Here is a 6522-nt window from a genome sequence, read left to right on the forward strand (position 1 = left end):
GTTATAGGATTTCATGATATGAAGTTCACCAATTAACCAATGGGGGATGGAACACTTACAGATAGAATCAGCAGGAGAAAGAGAAAGCCCTTTCTTCTTCTCCTCTTCTCCAATAGACCTTAGTTTCTTGATGCTATAGATGAATGTAAGTTCTCCAATAGATCTTACTTTCTGCACTTCTTCACCACTGTTTCTGAGTTAATCACATGTGTTGAGTGTATTAAGCCAAATATAGTGAGGAGCAATTATTAAGCCAAATAATAATCCAAGCCTCATCAACAGCCTTCTTGCGCACATGGAAAAGGAGAGATGAGATGAGATCACTCTTCAGAAGGCTGCTATAGGATAGCAGACAAACTCTAGTTTTTCTTTTTTTCAGAATCGGTCATCCTAGGTTATTGATCTAATGAACAAATATAATTAAGGTCTAAATTTTGTGTTGAGGTAGTTTGAGATTATCCCAGTATAAGTTATCTGTCTGACTGAAAAAATCCACTTTGGAATATATTAATATCATGTAACCTCATAGATAGATTAGGCAAAGGTTGTTCAATCAACACATTTTTCTATTCCAATGCTTTCACAAACAATTCTTAGAAAATAAACTGATGATGATTGAAGATAAACTCTAATACGTAAACACTTCTAGTTTTTATTCACAACAGAAAGTTTTTCCTTGTGTTTCCCACAGAAAGTTCTTGAGCCTAATATAATTGCCCCAATGTAACAGAATGCAATTTCTAGATCAAAGCTCTAACATAATTGCCTCTATGTAACAGAATAGGTTCCCATGTCAAGGAATTTGGTGCAAGCTATGTTCTGCAGTTCAACATTTACAGACGGATACATTTATTAGCAAATATATTGGCCTAAACATATGCAAAGTTCTAGAAATTAATAGCTAGATCGTTAAAGAGTATCTCAAAGATATAACTAAATTAATATCATCAAATAGAAAAGATGTCAATACATACAACCATACATGTAAGAATCAATAACAAAATGGAAGAATCAATAACAAAATAAATTCTTTATTACCATCCTGGAAAAGCATCACTTCTGGTGGAGAGAATGTATTCATAATTTAGTTCATAACCCTAATTGCACTCTGAAGTAGCACTAGCAGCAAAAATATACCAACATTTAGGAAGAAAATAGATTTGAAAATCATGGCGATTCTTATGAAAGAAGAATAATAAGAAGAAAATACAAAACAAAATTAAGAAAACATACCCAGATTCACAGATTCGCAGGGGAAGGCGGGGGCAGAGGCGTTGACTTCTAGCTTCGTCGTCCACCATGGCTTCTGCTTGCTTTGTTGTCGTCTATCATCTTCATCGTAGATTCGCAGGAGAGGGCGGAAGGCGTTGGCTTCTTCGTCAACAGTCGGATTTGCAAGGAACGAGAGAGAGACACTGAGAGGAAAGTTGATTAAGGGATTTTAGATATACAAATAATGTGGCGAAGACCGGCAGCTACGGAGGGTGATTGGCGACCTTCCTGTGCTCCAATGGAGAACGGGGAGACGACAAACAGGCGAAAGAGGGCGTGACAGCGACGACCAGCGAAGATAAAAGCAATTAGTTGGAGACGATGAAAAAGCCCTAATTTTGCTTTAGAGACTATGAAGCGGGAAATTTTGCTGGGAATTTGGTGGGAATTAGGTTTTCCCACCCAAAGTTATATATTTCCCCGCTTCTCTATTTTAGTGTCCATTATTCTAGTATTCCTCTATTTTTTAATTTCCGTCCAACAACAATGTTGGACGAAAATTAAAATAGCTACCATTTTCAATTTCTAACAATGTTGATCGACCAACACTAAAGATTGGACAAAATATCCTTCCAACACTAGACGTTGGATAAAATTTCCGTCCAACATTTACTTGTTGGACGGAAATTCCGACCAATTTTCCGTCAATCCATCTTTTGCCACAAAAAGTTGAGATTTTTATTAAAATAACCGACCAAATTATAGTTGGACGGAAAACGCGAAATTTCTAACAGTGAATAGAGACGTACTTTGAAAAAAAAAATGACTAAAAATGAATTGACACCTATAAATGTAAGAATAGAAATAAAATTAGCTCTAAAATATATTATACAAGAAAATCTTACATGCCAATATGCCATCCATAATTTCTTTAGTATAGCGCAGGATTTTTGGAATAAGTATGCCAATTTATATTAGGAAAAATTGTAATGTATATCCCTCTATAATATGCCAATTATCAATGTCACCCTTGAATTATTAAATGGTGTAAAAAATTATGTGTATTCAGTTATAAAATTATGTACATTCTATTATACAATTCTGTACATTCGAAATATGAGATTTTTTTTAAGAAGATAACAGAAGACACGGGAAAATGTACAAAATGACGTCGTTTTTGGGCCAGGGCGCACAATAATGCATTGTGCGCCCTGGTGGGACAGTACAAATGTGAGTTAAAAACACCGGTACTGTTCTAAACCAATTTTCCGACCACATGTGGTGTTACTATATTAGTTTGTATTGCTTAATTGTAACTCGAGTTTATTATTGAAATGGTCCCTCGCTCGACTATTGAGAAATTACCAATTTAATCCTCGATAATTTTTTTTTATCCAATTAAGTTCTTGACTTTGAAAATGTTAACCATTTTGGTCCTCTGTTAGATAAGGTGTTAGATGTCCGTTAAATAGGAGGCTATTAATGGAAATTTCGCTTGAGAAGACCCATTTCCTACCGAGTTAGTACAATAGAAACAGAAGCACAGATCTAGTCGAGGCTTAAAGCTTTAAATCACAAAGACGCCATGGACGAGAAGCTCATTCGCAAGAAAACTGATTTTCTTTTCCTTTCTTTTTTTTGGGTTTTTGCCCCTGATTTCCTAAGTTTAATTTCAGAAAAATCCCCAAAGCTGATTTTTTATTTTCACTGTCGGAGCACAAGAAAAATTCTTGATTCTTATTATTTATATATAATTATAATGCAAATAGTTAAATATACTAAAAGTCCATACTCTATTGCATGCTTTGAGGCTTGAGATTAGGTGGCATTGCAGCGAGGGTAGTGAGATGGGTTCAATAAGTCGGTGAATCTGAAGTTGTTGGAAGTTGCGTCTTTACTTGCTGCAAGCAATGGTCTGAATCTGAAGTTTCTCGCAAGAGGATATCGCTACCTGCCTTCGTCATTTACTTCCCTTCCCCTGCTTCTCACTCTCTCAATTATCACCAGATTTGTTTCTCATTTCCCCTTCTCTATGTCTAATCTCCGGCGTTCATCCCTTTTTTTCTTTTTCCGAGTTTTTGGCTTTCTTCTCCTCTGCTCTTCTGTAGCTTCCTAGCAGGTCATCAAGATCCAGGCTTTTTGTTTTTCCGGTCGCCAGAGAACATTTTTCTGTTTCGGGACAAACCCTCCCAGACGTGCAACGATTACCAGTTAGAGACTAGAAAGGTCGAGGACTTAATTGGTAGGAAATGTGTCTTCTCAAACGAAATTCCATTAATACCCTTCCATTTATTGGACTTTTAACACCTGATCTAACGGAGGACCAAAATGGTTTACATTTTCAAAGTCGAGGACTTAATTGGGTAAAATAAATTATCGATAACCAAATTGGTAATTTTGCAGTAGTCGATGGACCATTTCAGTAATAAACTCGATCTTGTAACTCATTAATATAAGAATAGTAAGATTAGTCCCAACAAAATAGACAAGCAAATGAATGTTTTAAAATTAACTGCATGCAGAATACTGTAGTTTGTGGATGTTGTCATTGTGTTTTAGGCTTTTAGCCCTGTTATAATGTTGGTAATGTCTCTGTTGTGTTGTTTAAATGCATGCTGTGGTTGGTTATGAGGCGTGGAGCATATGTGGAAATTTGTGGAAACATATTTGTTGACAAATGATAAAAAATATCATGTCACAATAATACTAGTGCTAAATAGAGACGTACTTTGAAAAAAAGAATGACTAAAAGTGAATTGACACCTATAAATGTAAGATCAGAAATAAAATTAGCTCTAAAATATATTATACAAGAAAATCTTACATGCCAATATGCCATCCATAATTTCTTTAGTATAAGTAGCACTTGCGCAGGATTTTTGGAATAAGTATGCCAATTTATATTAGGAAAAATTGTAATGTATATCCCTCTATAATTGTCAATTATCAATGTCACCCTTGAATTATTAATGGTGTAAATGTTGTCCCTCAATTTTCAAAACGGTACATATATTGTCCATCTTGTACCGTACGAGAACGGCAATATATGTACCATTTTAAAAATGGAGTGACAACATTTAGACAACAAGAGAGCACTATATATACCATTTTAAAAATTGAGGAACAACATTTACGCCACTAATATATAATTCAGGAATAATATTGATAATTGACATATTATAGGGGCATAAATTATAATTTTCCCTTTATATTACATATTGTAATGGAAACCTTAACAACTTGAGATGTCATCATGTCAATTTATGATGCTAAATATAAAAGGATCATAATTTTAATTTTCTTTTTTTTAAGTGTGTTTTATTATTAATGGTTATAATATGATCCACACAACATATCCTACCTTAATTTGCCAAGAGTAGCCTCGAGAAGAAAAATAAAACGAGGGACAACCAACTACTACTTAACTAAGTTCATCAAACTTTTCAAAAAAAAAAAAAAAAAAAAAAAAAAAAAACTAAGTTCATTGGTTTGGTAATCACAAGAATACAAAGTTGACTTTAGATGAGAGTGGCCTATTAACCTTTTTGATTTGAACCAATTAGTTATGGACAATCTAGATTAATTTATTTCTGTTATAAATATAATTAAGTATGAACATTATGAGCTGATTATGTAACTGATGTAACGGTCACATTTATGTCTACCATTATTACCTTCCGTTACAAATGTATATTATATATATATGTTTTGTTGTAATATGAAAAATACAGATGAATGAATATGCCATTCCCCTTTTCTCTCCATTCTGTTTTTATTTTAACACGTTATCAGTACTTGCTCTACCACCGCCTCCCCACCAGCCCCAATTGCCGGTGCGCGCTACCTTTGGCGCGATATGGTGATGCACTATCCTAGCGTGTTTGTTCGACGCTCAAAGGATGATCGCCCGCCTTCCCTGTCGGCTCCGCACTCGCAGCCGGATTATCGCGATCGGCCTGAGTGCTCGTCGCTACCTTCATCGCGGCGAACAGTTGAGGCGAGGAGTGAGTAACGGGCTTTACCTCCGGCGACATGGTCTGCTTCACCACTCCAGCCCGCTCCGGCAAGAGGCGGCGTCTAGGAGTTTCTCACCGAACCGCCTCGACCTCTCTGCCCTGGGATCTACCGGCGATCGGACTTCACAGTCCGGTGAACAGATCTATCTCCTCTCTGCGCCTCTGATTCTCTTTGCACCCCAGATCGATCGCCGTCAAGAAACACAGAGGCTTGACGCGGTGGAGACACTTCACAAATCATTGCGGCTTCATCGACGGAGCAGTTCCCGGCGATCCCCCAGTTGATCAAAGATCGGATGGTAGGGATGGAGTTATCTCGTTGCTGCGATCCTTCTCCGATGGTTTGATTGTTGATTGGCCACCATCATCTTCCGCCGAAATCGGTGCGCAGACGGATGGCGGTATTGGTTTTAGTTTGTCGGCGACTACTAGCTTTGCTGGGCAGAACCCTCCTCGACTTTGGCTGTGTCTGTTGATTTGACGGGGAGCTCTACCCAGGTGGTTGATGTGCAGCCAGCCATCCTCGGTGAACGGTACACCATAACTTTGTTTATGCTGAGATATGGGCATTTGGTATTGATATATTTTGATTTGCATTCTTAAATTTGCTTAAACATATTCATGTTGGAAGTACATCGGTATTAAGTAAGGATGATTTTGTTTATATGGAGAACCAGACAATAAGAATGCATGAGAATAACCAAGCCTATAGCACTAGGATGTTCTCTCGGGAATAGGAATTACGGAGTATATATTCCCTGCATAGCAAGAATATAATAGGAATTAATTAAGATATACATATGCATGCATGTGTGTCTCTTTGATAATTGTTCACTCATAATCAACTTTTGAGTTCAGCGTCCAATTATGAGTGCGATCTACGGGGTTTTTTAAAAAAAATAAAAATAAAAAATGCAAGGTATGGAACTACAGGAGTAGACCAGCGTTTTCTTGTTTTTCCTAGTACGGTTTTATGTTCAGCAGAGTGTCTGTTTCCATTTTATATGAGGCTCAGATCATATAAGTGTCTCTGAGTATTATCATTTATTATTGGTTAGCTATCCACCATGTGTTTTAATGATAATAACAAGAAAATGGGCAGATCCCATATGGAGTATATAAAGAATGAAGAAAGAATATGATTGGGTGGATAAAATTTTGTGGTTCTATCCAAATGGGCGCTTACACCGAGTCCATTACTCACTATGATTTTAGCCTTCGGTCTATAAGGCTTCTAACCCTACCTTTGTTTATTTAGTTAATATGATGGGTTTGATGCCAAAGGTTTTTTTTG

General features: G+C 36.6%; 2 long non-coding RNA genes across 2 annotated transcripts; both read right to left on the reverse strand.

Annotated features, from left to right (window-relative positions):
• Positions 1–156: 156 nt before the first annotated feature.
• On the reverse strand, positions 157–1454 carry LOC109156659. The gene is made up of 3 exons (XR_002050093.1): positions 1234–1454; positions 1039–1119; positions 157–193 (listed from the first exon to the last, which is right to left on the reverse strand). It is a non-coding gene; the product is annotated as an uncharacterized LOC109156659 (long non-coding RNA).
• A 1390-nt stretch (positions 1455–2844) lies between these two features.
• LOC109156661 lies at positions 2845–3080 on the reverse strand. Its single transcript, XR_002050095.1, has 2 exons — positions 3005–3080; positions 2845–2919 (listed from the first exon to the last, which is right to left on the reverse strand). It is a non-coding gene; the product is annotated as an uncharacterized LOC109156661 (long non-coding RNA).
• Between the last annotated feature and the right edge of the window lie 3442 nt (positions 3081–6522).

The sequence above is a fragment of the Ipomoea nil genome, unplaced genomic scaffold, assembly GCF_001879475.1.
Source record: "Ipomoea nil cultivar Tokyo-kokei standard unplaced genomic scaffold, Asagao_1.1 scaffold2749, whole genome shotgun sequence".
In the NCBI taxonomy this organism is placed as follows: Eukaryota; Viridiplantae; Streptophyta; class Magnoliopsida; order Solanales; family Convolvulaceae; genus Ipomoea; species Ipomoea nil.